Source organism: Pleurodeles waltl, chromosome 7 (assembly GCF_031143425.1).
Source record: "Pleurodeles waltl isolate 20211129_DDA chromosome 7, aPleWal1.hap1.20221129, whole genome shotgun sequence".
NCBI classification, from domain to species: domain Eukaryota; kingdom Metazoa; phylum Chordata; class Amphibia; order Caudata; family Salamandridae; genus Pleurodeles; species Pleurodeles waltl.
Window position 1 is genome coordinate 1,380,072,381 of NC_090446.1, and position 23,431 is coordinate 1,380,095,811.

The following is a 23,431-nucleotide window of genomic DNA, read 5'->3' on the forward strand; positions in this document are numbered from 1 at the left end:
AGGAGGCAGTCTCCTCTGCCCCTTGTTGAAAACATAGGCCTCCATCTTGCCCCATTCCCCGCTCTGCCATATCGCTGAGGCTTAACCTAAGGCATCTCCTCTGCTTTAGTTTTCCCCTCTGTTGTGCCATTGGTCTTGGCCCAAAGCAACACTGGCGTGGCAGTGCACTGGGTCGCAACATAAGCAAGGAAGAACAGTAAAACAAGACACAATGGAATTTAGTGAGTGTCTCACACCCCTGGGCCCCTGCACCACTGTACCTGCAGCTCAAATTATACTAATTGCTGCTCTGCCCACTCTACTGGGCCATCACTCTTAGGGCTGAGGCAAAAAACAGGCTGCCTGCCCTTTTGCGTAAAAATGGAGGGAAACCCACATCATGCCCCCCGTAGATTGGGACCTGTTCCCTGCATAGCAAGGGTGACCTGGGCCCTAATGCTAACAAGGGAAAAGGTTTTCCACCCACCGGTTTGCTAGTAATACAGCCATAATTGGGGTGCAGTGGTCCCTCATAGCATTGCTTCAGTGCCACTGCATCTGCTGCACTGATGGTAGTGATGGCCAATCAAAATAATAAGCCCACATCTCTCCCCTCCATCCTCAGTGCATTCCTCTGAGGATGATGGAGAGGGAAATGAAAAAATTTGCCCCCATATAGTTGCGTCTCCTCTGGGCCATCTCTTTGATGCTATCCATGGACAGCTAGCTGAAGAGGAAACAGGCCGCCTCACCAGGGTACCTGCTATGTGAAATAAATGTAAATATGTGTAATTGGTTAACCATGTAATGGAAAGGCTGCTTGGAAGCAAGTATAGGCTCTAATTATAACTTGAAGCTTCATGGTGACAAACATGTATTCTTTTTGAGAGGGGTTGTTGCACCTGGCCCTTTTTGCAGGGTCATCCCCAATCCTTTTGCTTCCTTCCTCCTATGTTTTCTGACCTGTTTTGTTGGCATTAGGACTCTGGGCACTTAACCACAATTGTCCAGTGCAGTGCTTAATTTGTAAATAAAAACGTGCCAGTGCTCAAAGCCTTCCTCTGAAACAAGTGGCTGCTGCAATTAAATGTGTGAACACGGAATGCTGAGGCACGGTAATCCTGAAGCCATCCCTGCCTCTTCAGCTCACTTTTGCTGCTTTCTACTTTCTCCCATTGTAACGCGTTTTCGTTTTTCTCTTCCTCCATCTTTACCATATGTGTCTTTTGCTCGCAGCAAATGCTTGGGGAAGAAGAATAAGCACCGGCCCTCAAAAATAAGTGTCGGTGCTCAGCACCAGAAAGAACAAGCACAAATTAAGCACTGGTCCAGTGCTAAAATGGATATGCTCTCTGTACAAATTGTATTGGTGAATGGGTTTTCCATGATTGGCATATTTGATTTACTATTAAGTCCCTAGTAAAGTGCATTAGAGGTGCCCAGGGCCTGTAAATCAAAATCTGCTAGTGGGCCTGCAGCACTGGTTGTGCCACCCACATTAGTAGACCTATAACCATGGCTCAGACCTGTCACTGCAGTGTCTGTGTGTGCAGTTTTAAACTGCCAGCTCGACCTGGCAAGTGTACCCACTTGCAAGGCCTAAACCTTCCCTTTTGGTGCATGTAAGGCACCCCTAAGGTAGGCCCAGGGTAGCTCCAGGGGCAGGGTGCAGTGAATGTTTAAGGTAGGACATATGCTAATGTGTTTTATACGTCCTAAAAGTGAAATACTGCCAAATTCGTTTTTCACTGTGCAAGGCCTATCGCTCTCATAGGTTAACATGGGGGCTGCCTTTAAATATTATTAAAGTGCAGATTCCCTTTCAGAGCAGATAAAAATATTGAGTTTAAGGTCTCTGAACTCCAATGTTAAAAAACATCTTTTAGTGAAGTTGGTTTTTAGATTGTTAGTTTGAAAATGCCACTTTTAGAAAGTAGGCATTTTCTTGCTTAAACCATTCTGTGACTCTGCCTGTTTGTGCGTTCCCTGTCTGGGTCAGTTAGACAGTTGGGCTGTTGTGAATTCCCTCTAGACAGTGACACAAAGGGAGCTGGATGTAGCCTTCATATCCTGATGAGTCAGCTGAGCTAGACTGGAGGGAGGAGTGGTCACTAACACCTGAAAGGACTGTGCCTGCCCTCACACAATGCAGTCTCCAACCCCCTGGTGTGTGTCTGGGGTCTGGCCTGGACAAGGAAGGATTTTGCAAATACTTGAGACTTTGCTTTGAAGTTTGCCAACTTCAAAGGCAGAAAGGGGTGTAAGTATTGGACTCAAAACCCCAGACTTTTTGAATCTTTATGGCATCAAGAAGAACCTCTGCCAAGGAGAAGAGCTGAAGAGCTGGAAGAGGAGTACTGTCCCTTTGCTTTGTTGGATTGCCCTGCAGTTGCTGCTTCTGCCTTAAAAGAGTGCAAAGGGTTAACTTTGCTGTGTATCCTGCTTGAGAAAGTTCTCCAAGTGCTTGAAGTAGAACTTGCCTCCTTTTGGAAGTCTCAGGGATATTAAAGACTTCAGTTTCATCTGCCTACAGCACTGGGGACTCTGTGTTTTGTGCTGCAACAGAAGAAAAACCATCCTGACGCCATCAACGACACCGCTGGCCTGCACCGTGACCTGCTGATGCTGCACAGTGTCGTATTGCCCTGCTTTGCACCGCGACCATGGTCTCACTGACGCCGTCATCGGATGACTTCACCGAGCCGCTGCTCGCACCACGTCCTGTGGGTCTCGCACTCCAGCATCACCTGCTCACACCGCAGCCTAGGCATCCCCGACGACGTCACTCCCTCTGACGAAGATGCCGCTGCCTGCACCTTGGCCTGTGGACACTGCTTTTGAGGAGCAAGAAGCACTGTCCAGTCCCGCACCGCAGCCCCGGTCCACCGACGCCAGCACCATCGACTCAAGTGTCATCACCCAGCATCCTTGACCGCACCGTGGCCTGTGGACACCGCTCACGAGGGTCACAAAGCACCGTCCTGTCCCACACCATTGGCTTGGGCCTACCGATGACAGCGCTTCAGCAACAACGATGACGCTGCCTGCACTGTGACCTGGTGACACCGCACCGCTTCACACCACAGCCCTGGTCTCACCAACGCCGCTGGTTGCCGTCACTGAGCCGCTGCCTGCACCGTGACCTGTGGGCACCACACGTCCCATTGTCCCGCTTCGTACCGCAGCTCGACGCCATCCATGCCAGCGCTCCTGACTTCATCAGTCAGGAATTTGATCCGCAATGCATGTGACTTCAAGGGCTCGACGACCCCCACACCGATTCCAGAACAGACGCCAGCGACGCCTCTCTCCGGATCTCATCACGAGGAGCACGACGCCCTGCAAAGCCAAGGGACTGTTTACGCATCTTCCCAACACCGTAGCTGGCCCGCGATGCCGCGGCCTGCTTGAACTGTTGGTTTTGTTGATCACAACAACGTGATAGCCCCAGGTGAAGCTATCAACTTCAAGGAATTGTATTTTTAAGTTAAAACTGGCAAAATGCATATCTTTATTACTGTATGTCAGATTTTTATTGTTTTGGTCTTGTTTTACACAGATAAATATTGGCTATTTTTCTAAAACTGTTGTTGTGTCCTTGTAGCGTTTTCACTGTGTTACGTTGTGTTATGTGCAAATGCTTTACACATTGCTTCTGAAATAAGCCTGACTGCTCGTGCCAAGCTACCAAGGGGGTGAGCAGGGGTTATCTGAGCGTGTATCTCCCTTACCCTGACTAGAGTGAGGGTCTCGGCTTGGACAGGGTGCAAACCGACTGCCAACTAGAGACCCTATTTCTAACAGGGGTGATCTAAGGGTGTTGAGTTTTGGAAAGCATCCTTTTAATGAACATAAACATATTCACACTAGATACAGTGTGCTAACCTATTATTAAAAGGTATTCTTTGAAAGCACTTGTTTTTATCTTAAACACAAAATGCTTTTGTGGCAGCCTATACTATACCCAGGGCCCCTGGAATTATGCAATTGTACAGCTGCTGTATTTTCAGCATAACAATGGATTTGTCACAATTGCCACATAATTCATCATGTACTGCATAATCTGCAGATTTTAACAAAACATGTTTCTAGTTCAAACAGATCAAAAGTTACTAAAAATGGAGCAGTGGAAGACCCATTGCAAAAGTTGACTGGTCACCTCGCTCTTGCTTATTGTTGAATTTGGGTATTAAACTGGTACTAATGAGGTGAAACCTTTCCCCGGACAGTGTTTGCATTTGTAAAACTGACTAAATAATGATGTAATACTATCACAAAAATTGGTGCACTAAGCACATATGTTGCCTTTTGTTGCCACATTTTTTAACACACCCTGCAGCATAATTTGGCCCTGCACTGCCACATTATACCCGTGTCTCTGCTTATGCTGCGTGTGTGTAATACAATTTGTAAATCATGACTTGCATGTTCAGAGTGATTTGTGTTACAGACTTGGTCTTCACAGCACTATAAATACACAAGTCCCTATTCTACCCTGCACTCACCAGGATTCAGTTGTGTAAACTCTTTGCTCTCACAACAGACAGGAACATTAAGCAACTGAGGTTTCATAACATGTAAGAAAGCATTCCCAATGATTGGTTCAATGTCCATTTATTTTTCACTTGTGTGCATTATACTTACAGAGTTTTTTTTCTTCTTATTAGCCACTTAGCCATGTCTTTGATCCCACCACCACAACACTCAACATCATAGTTGTTATACATTGTCTTTAACTGCTGGATGTAAGTGAAGACAGCCTTGAAATGCGATAAATAAACAAAATCACAATTCCAGGCCATCTTCATTTACAAGACCACTTGCGCCCACCTTGGAATGAAGGCATGGAACCCCGGGTGGGGCGCCCCACAGTCCGAAGACCTCTGACCTAGACGAAGAAGTGTAAGAGATTTTAAATGAACAGTTCCAGCATAGCTGGAGTGCCCTATACTGAAAGCAAGCTATGATTATGAATCAAAGCACTAATGACACATGGTAACACTGCCTGCTGCTAATGTGAATGTAAATGTTACACTGTAGCTATCAGTTTTCGATGCCCACTGTTATACATGAAGTCACTTTCTTGTGTGCATTATACAATGGTAGCTACTGTCTCTAGCATTAGAAAGGTTGTTCTTTAGTGCCCTGTGTTAGTTCTATTCTTGAAGCTATCTTGTCTATGTTGTTTCCCCTGAACCTGGGGGCAGATTTATTAAAAATGCACGGAACACAATGCAGCAAGACGACTTACTGTGCTGCATTTCATGTCAGGGAGAGAGCGAAAATATGCCATATCTACTAAGATCTCATGCTTTTCTGCTCTCTCGCTATGCTGGAGCACTGAGTGCTACCTAGCTCTAACGCATTCACCCTTGCGCCGTGGTACAAGGGTGTCTGCGTTACAGACAGGATTGTTTTTGTGCATGAAGGGACACCTTGCTGCAAAAAAACAGTCCTTTGAGGCATTTTCCTCTTCCACTTTCTTCAGCATGCAGCACATGTAGAAAGAGGAAGTAAAGAGGAGAAATCAAAATATTACTCCTTGTTATGCCTCGGTTGGGAAGGCGTACCATTTTGATGCAATCCAAGGTTTACTACTTTAATTAATCTGGGATTGCATCAAGTCCATAGAGGATGCACAGAAACGCTTATGTTCCACCCATGGAATGCCTTTCCAACGTTGAGTAAGGCAAGGCAAGACTGCAATTTTTTAACTTTGCATTACTCTGGATTTACTTAGTCACCCAGAGCCATGCAAGGTCACTTTGTGTTGCTTAGTTAAGCCCACTGAAGGGCTTGCGTTGCCTTGGGTCACCAAGCCCTTTGTAAATCTGGGCCCTATTGTTGTGCTTCTGATGGTGTTGGGTGCTACACCTGATTTATTGTTCAATTTCTGCTGGTATTAGAATTCTTACGGTATGTCTTCTCTTTCTTGGTGGTAATCTCTGGTAGGGTAGGACCTGTTTTTGGTGTTCGCATCTGATGATGTCTTAATGTTTCTGTTTGATAGAGTCTAATGATATCTTCACATGGCTTTCCACTCAGATGATGTCTGTGGTTAGACCTACTCTGTGTGAGTCTGCAGTAATATTTACACCATGGTCCCGATTACAAGTAAGTTCAGGGCTCCATTCCAACCCTTATGCCAACAGAAGTTTGCAAATTTCAGCAGATCAAACCAAGGGAAAAGTCTCAGAAAAAATGGAATACGTAGTATTTGCTATGGTACATACAGATTCTGGATGTTATGCATCTCTTTCACATTGAAAACCCAGAACAGGTGAGTATTTACAACACCCAGTAATACCTTAACCTGGCTTAATGGTAATTGCCAGTTGCTGTAAATAGCCAAACCTATTCAGCAAACTTGTCATTGGGGTCTTAATTTTACTCAGATGGTTTGACCTGCTGTAAACATTTCCATCTTATGAAGTCTGTGGTCTTTCTATCTGTTAGCATAGGGAGTTCGAACTGCTCTTGGTATTTCTTCTGAAGAAGCCTGTGGTTCTACCTGAGTTTGATCTTCCCATCTGATGGCGACTGGAGTTTGATTAGCTCCTCGTTTACTCCACCCCCTTCTAGTTTCTCTGGTTATATCTGCTCATGCCTCTTCTCATCGATAATCTCTGTGGTTTAGACCTGTTCTAATTGCTTCCCCTTTAAGAACTTCTGCAGCCATACCTAGGATTGGTCCTTTCATTTGATGGTAACGTGTTGATGTTCCCTGGTGCGGGTGGTGGTATTCCACATCTGACTGTATCAGTGGTTGGAGCTGTACTTGCTCTTCCTTCTCTGATCATGTCTGTATTTTTACCTTTTCTTGGTAGTCACAAAGTAGGCTGACTTGGGCAATGATTTAACTTTCCTCCTCTAAAAAGGATAGATTTCTTTTAGTGTTCTATCTCTGAATGTGTTTGTAGATATAATTTTGTTCTTGGTGTTTCCAATGTGACCAGCCTGAGTATTTCTGTAGATCTGCACTTTTGATTTTGAGACTTCGAAAAGTGTATTTATGTTACTCCTCTGATAAGGTCTGTTCTTGGTGTCAGACAGTTCAGGTTTTGTAGGGTTAGACTTGACAGACCTGCTTAGGAAGAACAGACTGTATCATTTTGTGCCTCTGAGGTCTACCTCATGTTTGGATGCATGGATCTATATTGAATTCTTGTCGCAGAGGAAGTGGAGGTATAGGTGAGAGGTGCCAGAGTGGGCCATGGCAGAATTCACACACACCTGTGAGAGTAGAGCACATATTGCCTGTTTCTGAAATGTACCCATTTCAGGGGTGTCTTAGTGAAAAATGCACATTGATGGTGCCTAAATAAAGTATTTGATCTTTAACATATTTTTGTGCTTTTTTCTTCGTGGTTTGTATTTTGGATCTGTGGGAAACTGGCACTTTGTTGCAGTACCCCCCACCCTACTTTTTGCCTGGTTTCTGGATGCTACTTGGTCTGGAGTGCACTGGGATCCTGCTAACCAGGTTCCCAGTGCTAGTGTTCTTTCCCTAAAATTGCAAAGCTAATTGGCAACACCTTTAGCTGCTATTATAAGTCCCTACTAAATTGTACTTATTACCCAGGGCATAGGGTGCAAAGGGTAGGCCCCTGAGGGCAGCGGCACTGTTTCTGTCACCCTCTAGGGCCATCCATCCAGATGCACCCAGCACTGCTATAACAGTCAGAGTGCCCGGGTGCAATCCTAAAATGCAAACTCAACATGGCACACTGCCTGTGTGCCTTGTCAACTATACACTGCATACCATATAGGTGAGTCACCCTAAGGCAGGGTGCACTATATTGTATGTAAGGGCATAGCTGCATGAGCAATATGCCCCCACTGTGTCCTTGCCAAACCTTGGCCATAGTGAGAAAATAGAGCAGTCATTTTAAATGCATGTGTTGGACACTGGTCAATACAAGTTTCACAGCTACATGATGGCTACTCTGAAACCTGGGTTGTTTGGTATCAAACAACTCAGAATGATAAATCCAAACTGGTACCAGTACTGGATTTATTATAACATATACCAGGGATCACCTTAGAGGTGCCCCCTGCAAAAGCTAACTACCCTGGCATGGTTGCCGGCCGGTCCCAACCAGCCTGCCACCTCCAGACACAAGTCTGAACTCCTGGGGTGAGAGCTCCTGCTCTCTGGGTTTCAGAACAATACCCTTCCTGAGTGGAGGTGCTAACACCCCCTCCCTTGGGAATGTGCACTGACCTGCTGGTGCGCTTCAAAGGGCAACCGCCCTTGAAACTTGACCCCCAGGCCTGCTGCTAGCAGCAGATGGCCTCCCCTGTTGCAGACCCCCATTTTTGGTGGGAGCAACAGCGGGGAAACCAAACAAAGGGTAGGAGGAGTGGCCCCACCTGGCATACACCACCCCTAAGGTGTTGCCTGTGAGGTGGACCCTCTATTTCATTTTCCTCCATCATGGATGGAGTGAAAATAGCCAATCAGGGATAGAGAAGTGACGCTTCCCACAGGAAGTGGTCACTTTAATGGGCGTAGCCCCCCTAAGGTAGGTGGCCTATTGGTCGCTACCAGGTTCTGCTTAAAACACCCGCTAAATACGGTATTTAGTGGGCATCCCTAGACCAGGAAATCAAATTCAACTGGCAAAAGAAGACCAGCACCAAGAAGATTGAAGGCACAAAAAGTGTGGACCTGCTGCTACAAAGAAAAGGCACCAAAGCCTGCCTGCTGCACCCAGGACCCAACAATTGCTGCTGAGAAGCAGCTGGAAAAACTCTAAAGAACCCCAGAGGACCCCCAGGCTTTGAAAATCGCCATAGAACTCCCTCCAGAGTGGAGGTACCACTCTACAACAGTGTGTAACCAGCAAACCATTGAGGGTCACTTCACTTACCAGCTGCTAACTCTCGAACAGGGAGTCACAGCTAAACTAAATGAAACATTGACGAATACAAGGATAAACCGTGCAAGTGTGCCAACTTTGGTGGTACTGCCCCCTCCAGTGGTCATACCGTACTACTACCCTGGAAATTGGTCAGCTAACGTCAGATATCAAGAAAACCAGCCCGCCAGGGGCTGAAAAAGGACCAGGAGGAAGCCCTATTCAAGGGACTCCAGGAACACCCTGGACCTTCTGCCAGAGTCCCCCCGTGGACCTGCAAACGATCCTTGAACCAACTTACCTCCTGCCACAGAGGGCATCCTTGCGCACAGCTCCTGGCTCACTGATTCACTCTGCACCCGGATGCTCTGTGTCCTGCAGCAAAGAATCTGGTGTGCTCTAAGGGTCCCCCACCCCTTGTGACCTTGACACTTCAACGGGACCTCAAGGAACCATTTTTAAATGTACTTGTGCAGTGCTTTTCTAAGTGGTCCCCTGCAGTGGCCTTGCACCATCTCCAGAGACCTTTCATCGCTGTTCCCGCTAGAAGCAAGAGCTGCCCAAACTTCTCCAGCTGGCACAGTGTGCCTACCGCTCACCTCGACCAACCTGCAAAAGAAGAACTTGATAAACCCTCTATACGATTTTATATGTATTTTTAAAGGTGATCTTCTATTGATTCCTATAGTGCATAATTATACACAAAAGACTATTTTTATTAAACTTCAAAAATTCATATCTCAAAAAGTACTTGACCAATTTAGATAATCTTGATCTTATAAATTGCATAAAAATCTGAACTATTTTTATAAATTGGTCTTAAGTTATTCCTTTGAGTGTGTGAGTTGCAAGATTGCTGCTGTGAGGACAATAAATGCTTTGCACTTCTCCAGGATTGGTCTAACTGCTCAAACAAGCTACCTAAAAAATTAGAGCATTAGGTGATCTAGTTTTTACCCCTGTAAACCAATGTGTGGTTGCCTGGATCACCTGCACACTGTGCCTGGCTTTACACACTACATAGAAGGCCAGCCTCCTACAGGGTCAGAAACCCCACTCAAGAAGGGATTAAATAAATGCCAAACAAAGTTGGTGTGAGGAAACACTTTCTGTCCTACTCATTATGCAGTGTTGACTCTCTGCTGATATGTCCACTCTATGGTCAAGTATTTCTACTGCTCAATGTCACTCCCCTGGACTGATCCATAGCCATACTGCTGAATCTGGATTCCCAAGACCATGGAGCTGTGCACTAGGCATTTCCACTGGTCTGGAATGTACAGGGGCAAGGCTCTCTTGCATCTACTATCCCTAGCCAGCAGAGGGGAAGTTCATGTAGGAACAGCTTGGCTTCCCAGATGAGCTCTAGGGAGACGGGATCACCTGATGTTGGATGGATTTTCCTATTTTAATGATTTTTCTTGTTCGTTTTAGTTCGTCAATTTATCAACCATTGTACTACGTGTGTGAGAGAGAGAGAAAAACAGAGCATGTTGGTGTTCTATAATAACTATGGATAATTTCAATATGGAATTATTTTGACATTTATTGCTTTCTCTTCTCTGCTAATGCCATTTGGATGCTTTTAGAGAAACTTCTTGAGTTAGGATTCTCAGTGACCTTGAAAGAGGTTACACAAGCTCAGACAGCCATAGCTCTGCTGGGCCTGTGTCAAAATTCATCCACTATGGGTATTTGGCATTAGCCTTGTGTTGGGTCTTATGTCTGAACGCATTGTCATAGAATTGTGGTGTAACCATGGGTAAGGAATGTTGGGACGTAGGAATGGAATGGAGTGAGAGGTAGTTGGGGAGGTCGCAGAGAAAGAAGGTGGCACCCCAGTGTCCTGTTGAACTTGTACTTAATAAAGAACTTATCGGATTTGCCGTGCTGCTCATCTTTATATTGGCGACAAGCTGTCTCGACAGGACTTTTCACCCGTGTGCCTTACAGGGTCCTCATCCTTTAGGAAGATTGCTGCTGTTCCGATTGGTGGACGTGGAGGCCGCCGCAGTCTGCTCCTGGGACTGTCACCCTGCGAGGACCTGGGTGCTGTGTGCCTTACTGGAGGTGAGTCAAGACTGACATTCACTTTTCATGGTCATATATTGGAGGCTGTTTCTGTGCTCATCATTTCTAGTGTTTTTGAGTGCACTCCCCTTTTGACTTTTGAGTTGATAGACTGAATACATTTATTTTACTAAGAAGCACATACTTGCTATTTAACGTTGTGTGAATGCTGGAGCCATCCCTGTAGGAATTTTCATGGAATACAACTACAGTAATGCGCACAGTTTAAATACTTTTTCCAGAATACTAGCCAGTGCATCAGTATTCATATTTTACTAACCTATCCTGCCAGCATTCTCAGTGACAGGCACACCATCTCTCTCTCTCTCTGCACATGCCTAAATAGATACACACACTTTGATTAATCTTTTTCAAAATATATTCCAGCACGTCAGTATCTTATCTCAGTCTTGCCTGCACTCTCAGTGACAGTCACGCCAACTATTAAAAGTACTTCCACATTGACAGAATGTAATATTTCTATTTCCAGAGATAGCATTGGCATATGCGATACTATCTAACCATGCAACATGAAATAACTTCACCACCAACTTTTTCCCCAAATTCAACTGCTCCAGAATCGGATTGGGAAGTATAGAAATAAGGTTTTGAGGCTTATCTTGATGCCGTAGAGGGAGAAACATTTACACATAAAAAGAAATTCGCTATTATAAGACTTTCTTTACGATCAAAAGGCAGTACAATACTGGAACATACTCGTAAAGTGGAAATAGCATTAAATGAAGGAGAAGTTGAGGGGACATTGACGAATATGCAACAGCCATAAAATCCCTAGACACAAGATTTAAAGCATGCAAGAATGTCATAATGGAAAGGCACACATTTTATGAAAGAGTACAAATAACTGGAGAATCAGTATCCAGTTTCGTAGGTGCCTTCAGAATTTTGGTAGTATCTTGATATTATAAATCTTTTGAAGAAGAAATGATCAGGGATCAATAAGTGGAGAGAAAAACAGCAAAAAGTTCAAGAAGCTCTATTTTCCACACCTAATTTAACTTTAGAAAAAGGGGTGGCAGTAGCAACCAGGATTGAAAGTACTATTTCTTACATGGAGCAAATGACAGTGTCAGGTGAGAACTATCAACACCAGAATGTATTAGCCATAAAAAGTAAATATAAAAAAATTAAAAAGAAGGAAGTCAGTGAAAAAAGTGAAAAAAGACATGACTAAAAAAAAAACTTTCAGACAGTTGGCATGTTACAGGTGTGAGAGTACATCTCATTTAGGTAATTCCAGCGCGTGTCCTGCCCTCGACCGTTCATGTGCCAAATGCCTGAAAGTGGGACATTTTGCCAAGGTTTGCAGATCGTCTGGCAAAATGCAAGCAAACAAAGTATTTAAAGTAGAACAGAATAAGTCATGTGAACAGGAGGAATCTTCTGAAGGAGAAGATGAAGTATTCATGGTGGAAGATATATCTATGAGCAATGACCAGGAAGTAGTAGTGTGGGGAGTATCTTTGAATATGGTGAAAACCCTTTTTGTAAATTAGTCCTTGATGGTCAACAGGTCAAAGTCATGGCAGACTCAGGGTCTCCTTTCTCACTATTGTGTGAAAAAGAAAAGTGTGCAGGGAGACCTTTAAATGGATCCAACTGAAGGGATCTGCAATTCGCCCTGTACGTTACGGAAGGAAGGCTATAGAATATAGTAGGGGAATTTGAAGCTGAATTCAAATTCCAGGACAGCTTAACACAAGGTTTGTGTTTGTAGCTAAACAGTAAGCTAGTCTATTAGGATGGAATGATCAAAAGAAATTGGGAACTCTATTGGATCCCAATGATCCTGCTCAAGTGGTACTGAGGAAGGAGTACATGAAAGTTTGTTCAGTGGAAAAAAAATGTGAGAACGACGTTATCCTAAGGTATTTCAGAATGATTTAGGATTATTCAAGGGTTTCACACACAAAATAAAAGTAGAGGAATATGCTATTCCTGCAGTGCCCAACGTTTGTAGAGTGCCATTGGCTTTGCGTTCTGAATTCAAGAAAGAACTGGACAAATTGGGCATGCAGGACATAATCAAACTGATTGAAAGCTCTGATTGGATCACACCGATTGTGATCGCCTGAAAGGAAAATTTAATTATTGGTATGTGCGTGGATTTGAGAGATTCAAATGAGCAGATATGGGTTGATCGCCACCCGCTCCCTAATATTACAGAAATGTTATTTACTTTGAAGGGGGGTAACATCTTCAGTTTACTTGACATGACTTCGGCTTACCACCAAATCAATCTACACCCTCATTCTAAACACCTAACTGCTTCAGCCTTATTTCAAAGAGTAGTAGAAAGTATATTCAAAGGACAGGAAAGCATTTTACGATTTCAAGATGATATTAATCTTTGGGATTGATAAGAACATGATACTAGATTACACCAAGCCATATCCATATTAAGAGAAAGAGGTGTGACCCTTAGTTCATAAAAGTGTAATTGTAATATTCCATAAATTAATTAAATGGGTTACGAATTGTCTGGGGAGGGTGTTGAACCTAAAGCAAGTCTAGTCAAGGAAATAGAAGATTTCCGCACACCAGAAAATAAAGGTCAATTAATGTCTTTCAGTGGATTAGTAGAGTTTTATACAAGGTTTATTCCTAAATGTGCAGAAAATCATACAATTTGCGGAACCTCTTAAAATTGAATGTTAAAGTTGAATCGAGTATGGAATGCAATCATGAGTGTGAAATAATTAAATAGGAAGTAGTGCAAGCCATTCCACTCAAACGATTTGATACCCATGATGAAAGCATTATCATTACGGATGCCAGTAATAAAGGTCTAGGTACCATGTTAATGCAGCTCAGGAATGGCAAGGATGAGGTGGTAGCATTTGCCTCAAGATGTTTCAGGGGTGCGGAGTCTTCTTATTCTGTAATAGAAAAGGAAGCCCTGGCGTGCTGGTGGGGTATTGTTCATTTTAAACTGTATTAGTGAGTCACACAATTTACAGTGCGAGTTGATCCCAAACCCTTAGTGCGCCTATTTACTACAAAGGGTGGATAATGTGTCACTCCCAGAATACTCAAATGGTAGTACCATCTTCAAGGGTATGATTATCGAGTGGAGTATGTGCCTGGTATCAAAAATGTATTGGCAGATTGTCTATCTAATTTTCCTACTCAAGCTCTTCAAGTTGGTATGGACGAAGTAAATGAGGATGATGCACAGTTAGTATGCACAGTTGAAGGTCACTCTGAGGGAGCTTTATCAGAAAAAGAATGGAAGTCAGCATGTAGTTCAGATGAACACATCAATGAGGTGAAGGAAGGCATTCTACGAGGGTGGTTTAGATGGAAATCTAAAGGAAGAATGAGTAAAGCGTATAAACAAGTTTATAAGGAGTTGTCAATAGTAAATGATCTTTTGTACAGGCCCAATGTTTTAGAAGTTCCAGAGAGGATGAGGAGCAAAGTCTTGCTTCTGGCTCATGAAGGGCACATAGGAATCAGGAAATGAAAAGAATGATTTGTGAGAATATTTGGTGGCCAGGTTTGGATAGCGGAGTTGATCATTATGTAAGGGATTACATAAATTGTGCCATAAGTGATAAATCTCAGGTCACCACTCCAAGTGCAGTGCAGGCTATAAAAGTACCAAATAAGACTTGGAGCAAATTAGCAATAGACATTATTGGCCCAATGGTTCTAGCAGGAAGGTATCTGAATGTGGCATGGTAACAGTGGATTATTATGGGCGTTTGCCAGAAATCAAATTTGTGCAAGTAGAGACAGTTTAAAGATCATAGAATTTTTGGAATTTGGAATCTGTTTTTTATAAGGAGGGTATTCCTGATGAAAATTTGACGGATAATGATTGTCAATTCACCTCAGCACAAACAGAATCTCTAATTTTTTTGGAACTAAACATACTAAGTCTCCCTTATATCAATCAATCAAATACTTCTAGAGCGCACTACTCACCCAAAGGGTCTCAAGGCTCTACTAAACATTTACCCCAGAAGTAACGGTTTAGTAGAGAAATTTAAGAGTCATCAAAGAAAATGTTCAGCTAGCCAGGATAAACAGATTAAATTGTAAATTTGAATTAAAGAAGTTACTTTGGGCAGTTCGCACCACTCCCAGTGCTGACACAGGTGTATCACCATTTGTGTTATTAAGGGGGAGGGTTCCTGCCACCAAGATAACAAGACAATGGATGTGAGAATTCCAAATCTGCAAAAACAAAATAGAAAATGGAAGTAGAAAAAGATTAGAAGCTCAAAGTATCTGGATGAACACAGAAGAGTGACAAGGATTGAGGTAGGAGATTATGTAAGAGTACAAATCTCAAGAATGGTACCTAGAGGGGAGATCAAGTTTTCTACACCTAAAAAACGTAATGGAGGGAAAGTTGGTGAAATTGGAAGATGGTAAGTGGTTGAAAAAGGAAAAACTAGCTAGAGCTCACGATATAGCAAGTAAAAATAAGAATGACCAAAGTATGAGCTGTGAAGTGTGTGAAAATCAGTGTGACGTAAGAGACAACAAAAATTCTTTATGCAGAATATCAACAAGAAAGAAGAAAGTACCATACAAATTTCACGAGTATGTACTGTGTTAATTCAGTCTCTCTATTTATACAAAAGCCTTTAGTGTGACATAATCTAAAGGCATTTAGGTTCTTTGTGTATTTCTACTATTGTTGTATATAGTTAAATGATATGCACAAATTGAGAATTTTATCCATTACATGTATGTACTTAAAGGATTTGCGCAGCTAATAAGTATATTAATTTTATACTGTCATTGAACTGTAAGGTTTTCTCTTTCAAGTTTAAAAATATAAAGGGGGAACATGTGTTGGGTTTTATGTCTTAACGCATCGTCATGGAATTGTAGTATAACCATGGGAAAGGAATGTTGGGACGTAGGAATGGAACGGAGTGGGAGGCAGATGGGGAGGTTGCGGAGAAAGAAGAAGGTGGCAACCCAGTGCCTGTACTTAACCTGTACTTAATAAAGAATTTACCAGATTTGCAGTGCCACTCATCTTTATACCTTGTTCTTGTCTTTTGACCTGAGAGGGCGCCAAGTGTTGGGTATGTTCTTGGTTTTCTGCATCAGACTATCTGGCATTAGGCCTGTTCTTGATATTTGACCTCAGATGGCTTATGGTGTTGGGTGTGTTGTTGGTTTTTGACATCAGAGTATGAGGTAAACTCACATGTATTAGTTCTTCACGCTAATGGATGGCCAACACTGGGTGGGGGAGTCATACTAAAGTGATAAATGCAGAGAATGAAGGCCCTCCGGCACATATGGACTTTGAGTGAAAGAACAACACACATTTCTCCCTGTTGCAGCAGAGATGATTTTCTTTTATAAGAAACGTGTTCGGGACTGTAGAAAACTAGGCGCACTGTGATGAATAGTTCAGCCTGCTGATTAGCCAATGACAGATATTCAAGGGCCATCTTGACAGGTGATTGGTGAACCTGAGGGTGTTCTGTTATCTTCGCAGGTGTTGGATCTGAAATTTGGGAAACTCAGAATTAGGCCCCAGGCACAATACAGCCATGAAAACACCAATGCGACCCCATCATTATCCCTCTGATGGAAAGCTAGCTAAGAAATAGTCTTGTAAAGTGGCCACAGAGGGTAAAACTCTGACTGTAGACATCTGGGGAGACAATAATAACTTCCAGTTGAGAGAACTCCTATCTTTCTTGCGGTCTGAGATACAGATGGACAAAAATCACGAAACTGAAATATTGGTCTTATGATCTAACATCCATGTATTTATTGTACCATACACTAAGGAGGTTTATGGCACACTGTACAGTCATCTCTCAGAGCTGGGTATCCTCGGCTGAATCCTAGATACTTCATGGTATTGAATGTACTGCTGTAATAGTTACGCATGGGGTCTTTCTAGGGTTGAGAGTATTGCTTGCATTGCACGCAGTAGGGCGATGGTAGTGTTATCAAATTGTAAATCTAGTTACTGGGATGTGCCTCAATGTTGCACTTCTTCACGGATGCTGGTAAAGGGGTCTCAGCAAGCACTGGGCTTGCTTTTTCACTGAGGTGAATATTTGCCATGTCTTTAAAAAAGCTACTTTCCGTTAGAGTGGAATTTAAAACAGTTTCTTTACACAGGTTTACATCCACATATTGTATGGTGCCCCCTCAGGACAGCACTTTGGTCTGAGAGCTCCTTTGTGAATCCAGAGGGGGGCCGCCTCCATGTTCTTTGCAGGTGGGCCTCCTCATGTTTGGTTACACCACTGATGGTGCTGCTAAATATCCACCTCCTATAGTCCTTAAAATCATGCACTTTTAATAATGAATATTACAATTATTTTACATTAATATTTAATATAAACATATCTTAAATAGTTATTGTCGTGTTAAATATGTTTTAAAAATGTGCCATATATCTTTTACCTTAAGAAGATAAGGAGCCCAGTTGGTGTGGAGATCTGCACGTGGGTTTCTTATACATCAAGCTATCCGTATTGGTAGGCCAGACCGTTTGTCGAATTCCCCTATTTCGTCAATGACAGGGCCAAGATTATGGGTGAGGTTTTTCACCATAAGAAAGATATTGTCAGCATTCACCCACAAGATGATTATATGTAACCCAAACTGGATGCCCCTTGGTAATGCTAGTCAGGAGTATCACCACCAAGAGAAGAAGGGTGGGTGATAATGGGCACCTTTGACTGGTGCCCCTTAGTATCGGAATCAGAGAAGAGAGTAATTTATTGATTTGAATTCCCGCATTAGGTGCTGTGTAGAGAAGGGTAGCCCATTTGAGTAATCACCTGCACCCATCCTCTCTAGGATTGTCAGCTGGATGGATCACAGGGTTTTGCTGTGTCAGGTATTCATGCATGTCAGTCGTGGCAGAGTTATTTTTGGTTACATAAAGGTCAGTATAGAACTCTGTGAAGGCATTCAGGATAATCACATAACCATGAACGATCCCACTGAGGTGTTTCAGTCTGCAACATATCCAGGGGCGCCCTGGCGAACGAGTCAGTCATGTGAGAGTGCATCCTGGGTGCTCTGCCTCACAGTGTGTTGTGTTTGGAACCTGGTGCGGGGACTTTGAAAGTATTATTGTGGAATGCGGGGCTCGTGGGAGAATGTCGTGAGGCTGGAATGTTGGGGGATGACGTGGAGGACGGCAGAGAAGACGGAGAAAAGACGGCGGTTGGGGCGGATGTCAGCACTCTTTTGAGGTGGCTCTGAATCTTGAAGAAATAAACGCATAGTGTAACACTTACATCGTGTGGAAAATTCTTCGTTGATCGTAACATATTTTGGCGATGAGCGGTACTTGAGGAGCCACCTCGGAACTCACGTTCGGATTTGGGCCATTTTCGAGCTGGACACTGCACCATCTGCTAGTGTTTCTTCTCCCATTAAGGTGAGAGTCGTTCTGACGCATCGATCGTCCTAGTGTCTTTATTTTCAGAATTTGGTTGTGCGGCCCCCAACTGAAGGCAGCCTGCGCGCGACTCGAGATCTCCGTGTGTTCAGCGCTGGAATTGCCTCACGTCTCAGTACATCACGAGCAAGGTGTGCGCGTGCACAATCTCTCTGTTGGAGATTATCCGGATGAGTCTGTTCAAGCGCGTTACATAGTAACCTGGTTAACAAGGCAATTTGTGTAACACACTCTTCAGTGAATACTCCTCTGCGCCTGTACGTGTTTGTTATCTTTGATACCAATTTTTGATTGGCAGCAAGTTTTATCATTCTCCAATCCAGGGAATTTTTGGTATATTATTGTACTGAACGCTATGCAATCTGTGGCTGCCCCCCCTCCATTTCTTGACACACCTGGTGAACCACCGGTGTCTTGGCCTCAATGGTTTGATGCGTTTGAAACTTATTTAGGAGCTATTGGAGCATCACGTTTTAGACCAGAGAGGAAAAAGTTTCTATTACTACACTCATTGGGTTTTGAAGGACGTGAAACTTTGAAACACCTTCCGGATGTCGAAGTGGTGGATGGAGAAGAACTGGACGAATATCAAGAGACAGTAAAAAAACTTATTTTGAGATTTGATAAACTGCCGAGTATTGTAGTACTACGCCACAAATTTTTTAAGAGAGTTCAGCTACAGAGTGAATCGGTTGATGAATTTGTCAGCGCTCTCCGTAAATTGTGTGCACAATGTCAATTTGGTACATTCCGTGATCAGTTGATAAGAGACCAGCTCATAGGGAATTGTTTTGATAAACACATCCAACAAAGACTTCTTACCATGGGTGATCCGTTGCTTGATGATGTAATTAAGCAAGCAAAGTGTATTGAATTGGCTCAAGCCTCTCTTATGGAACTTTCGGCTCAACACAAGGAAGAAGAGAAGCCTTGTGTCAATGTTTTTTCTTCTCACAAGGATCTTAGGACCAGCAATAATCAATTTTTCAAACGTAGCAATATATGTTTTAGATGTGGGAATTTTCCACATCCAAAAGACTCTTAAGGTTGTCTTGCCAAGAATGTGGTGTGTCACAAATGTGGCAGGACAGGACATTTCGCTAGGGTGTGTCAGAATCCTGGAAATAAGAATGCTAAAATCAGCAGTGTGTGTGATGACAAAGAAATGTCTGTTCAATGTTTGGAGAATGAATTTCGTGACATGATTGTGGTTGTCACAGATGAACAAGTGCTTTCGGGAGATTCGGAGGAGTGTGTGGATCCGTATGTGGATATTCGTGTGGGGGGTAAAACACTCCATCTTCTGGTGGATTCTGGGGCACGCATCACAATGATAACCTCAGACCTGTTTCAGAAAACGTGGGGTACTAGGAAGTTGTTTCCTCCTGACAGAGCTCCAGTTTCCTATGAGGGAAGGAGGATTGAGTTGGAGGGTTTCATCGACGATGTGTTGGAGTTTAAGGGGCGCAAAATTTGTGGAAAGATATATGTGGCGGTCAAGGGTCTTAAAATTTTAGGTTGGTTCCACCAAGGTCTATTTGGTATGGTATTGAGACCGGGTACTTCGGAACAAGTGATGGTAGTTAAAGACCATAGTGATTTTGATTTATCGACTCTTCATAAGATGTTCCCTTGTATTTTTGAGAAACAATTAGGGTGTATCAAAGGTTTTAAACATAGTATCAAAATCAAATGTGACGCCATACCCATTAAGCACAAATTAAGAGCAATACCTTTCAGTTTGAGGGATGACCTTAAATCCGAATTAGAGAAATTACAAGTGTCAGGTGTAATTGAGCCGATTGAGTCTAGCTTGTGGTTATCTCCCATTGTCGTTGCACGCAAACGCAATGGCGAGATGCGTTTGTGTGTTGATTTGAGGAGTCTCAACAAAGAGATTTGGGTCGACTCCTTTCCGCTACCCAGAATCAATGATTTGCTTGAGAAATTGAATGGGGCAGTATGGTTTTCTAAAATTGATTTAGCGTCGGCTTATCACCAAGTTGTCCTTGATGAAGATTCCAGACATTTTACGGCCTTTAACACACCTTTTGGTACTTTTCAATTTCGTAGGATGCCTTTTGGTCTGGCCTCGGCGGCTGCAGTCTTCCAACGTATCATGTCACATCTCCTTAGAGATATTGACGGGGTCCTGGTATTTCAGGACGATGTGTTGATCTTTGCCAAACAGTTATTTGAACATGACACAGTGCTTAAGTCTGTGTTACGGATTTTTGAGGAAAGTGGGGTGGTTGTTAAAGAGGACAAGTGTGAATTTTGGAAAAAAGAGATTGAATTTTTGGGACATGTTGTTTCTTCGGAAGGGGTCAAACCGAGACCTGGGTTGGTGGATGCTATTCAAGAGTGTCCTCAGCCAAAGAACAAGGACGAGCTTCGCTCTTTTGTTGGGTTGTGCGAATTTTATTCTAGGTTTATTCCTAATTACGCCTCCAAAATGAAATCTTTATCCAATATGTTGAAGGAAAGGGTTGAATTTATGTGGGATGCGGAGTGTCAGGACACGTTTGATTTGGTAAAATCTGAAATGATTAAGGCTAAGGCGTTACGTCCATATGATCCAGCATTGAGGTGTAAAATTATGGTTGACGCTAGTAAGTACGGTTTGGGTGCTGTCCTTGTCCAAGACACTGAATGTGGTGAAGCTACCATCAGTTATGCCTCTAGAGTATTGAGAGAAGCTGAGTTGAACTACTCGGTAATACAGAAAGAGTTATTGGCTTGTGTCTGGGCGAGTGAAAAGTTTAGGAGTTATATATGGGGCAGAAGGTTTGTCATTGTGACAGATCATAAACCTCTAATTTATATTATTAGTGGAGATAAAACCAATTATACTACACCACGCATCGCCCGCCTAACTACTAAATTGTTAAAATATGATGTGGAGGTCAAATTTTTGCCTGGGAAATTCAATGTGAGAGCGGATTTTCTATCTAGGTTTCCTATAACGACTCTTGATGATTTTGACTCTGAAGATGATAGAGAGGATTGTTTTGTTGCCACTGTGGATCTTCCAGCGTCCAAAGCCTTTAGCAAAGCTGATTGGGAAGAGGCTTTTCGGAAGGATCCAGTGTTGGTCCAAGTTAGAGAATTTGTCGTCAATGGATGGCCGAGAGAAAAGAATGTTGCTTTACCACTACAACCATTTTGTAAAGTTGCGAGTGAAATTTCAATAGAAGATCAGATTCTTTTGAGGGGTGAGAGGTGTATTCCTCCCTATGACATACGTTCGGGTCTGATAGAGTTGGCACATGAAGGACACTTTGGAGCGACTATGACCAAGAGGAGATTGAGGGAAAGTTATTGGTGGCCTTCCATGGATAAAGAGGTGGATGCTGTGGTCAAAAGGTGTGTGGTATGCAATTCTGCGGAAAAGGGTCTGAAAGTACGTACGCCACCTTTACATCCCATTGAAGTGCCTGAAAGACCGTGGTCTAAGGTGGGAATAGACATGGTTGGGCCGTTGAATTTTCTTCCCCACAACTTACGATATGCTTTTGTTCTTATGGATTATCACAGTAGATGGCCTGAAGTTCGCTTTTGTGCTGTACCTTCAACGTCCAATGCTGTTTTGTTTCTTAAAGAAGTGTTTATGCGTGAAGGCTTTCCAGAAACTATTATCTCAGACAATGGGGTACAGTTCGTGAGTTCTGAGATGGAAGATTTCTTAAGACAATCTGCTATTATACATTTGAAGAGTTCTTTATATCACCCCCAAACTAATGGTTTGGTTGAAAGGATGAATAGAGTGGTTGGTGACGGTATAAAATGGGCTAGATGCAATAATTATGACGTCACTAAGGCTGTGAGCACTATGTTGTGGGTATATCGTTCAACACCCCATTCATTGACTAATATCTCACCGTTTGAGGCACTAAGAGGTCGTAAACCAAATACTGTCCTGTTCCCGTCGTGGTTAGCGAGTAATTTGAAAAACAAAACATCAAGTGGAGGTATGAGTGTGGTTGAGTGGGAAAATGTGAGGTCAGGACAAGAGCGCATGAAAAGAAGATTTGATACTATTAAAGCCACCAAATTGTGTATGGTTAGTCCTGGAGACTGGGTGCGTATAAAGAAAAGTGTAGCTGTTAAAAAAGGAGATGTTTGTTTCAGTAATCCAGTCAGAGTGAGAAAAGTTTATGGGAATGCAGTTATGGTTGGTGATGGTCGTTGGTGGAATCTATCCAAAGTTGTAAAACTTTCTGAAGTTTCGTATTCGGGTGCGTGTGGTGAGCGTGATAACAGTGTGGATGGAGAAAGGAGTTTTGGTGGGAATTCTAATTTATATGCCCTAGGTCCACATAAAGTGGATTCTCATAAGGCTGCTTCAGATGGATTGGTAGTTTTTCCACGCCGATCTTCCCGTGAAAGATTTTTACCATGGAAATTAAGACCTGAGCATTAGTTTCTTTCAATTTTGTTGTATATTTCGTGTTTGTTTGTTTTGGGAAGTATGTTGTTTTATTATTCTCTGTATCTTTTGTTTAAAAAAAAAAAGGAGATGGTATGTTGTTTGGAACCTGGTGTGGGGACTTTGAGAGTATTATTGTGGAATGCGGGGCTCGTGGGAGAATGTTGTGAGGCTGGAATGTTGGGGGATGACGTGGAGGACGGTAGAGAAGACGGAGAAAAGACGGCGGTTGGGGCGGATGTCAGCACTCTTTTGAGGTGGCTCTGAATCTTGAAGAAATAAACGCATAGTGTAACACTTACATCGTGTGGAAAATTCTTCGTTGATCGTAACACAGTGTCTCTTGGCTGCTGCATGTTTGTTTACCAAGAAATATAGGCCCTCATTACGACTTATTTTATTTTACCAACCACAGAGGGTAACCCAACAAAGCCCCAAAGGGGTCTGGGTAAGGCTTAATTACAAAAACAACAGAGACCCCTGGGATAAAACAATAAAACTCCAAACCACTCACTCCTCATACATACAAACGCATCATTACCTTTCACTTATTACAAAAATAATTTATTACAAATACCAAATATATCTTTCTTTATACCCAATTTATAACATCCCCCATCATATCACAACAAAAAGTGAAATAGAAAAGAAACAACTGCAATTGAA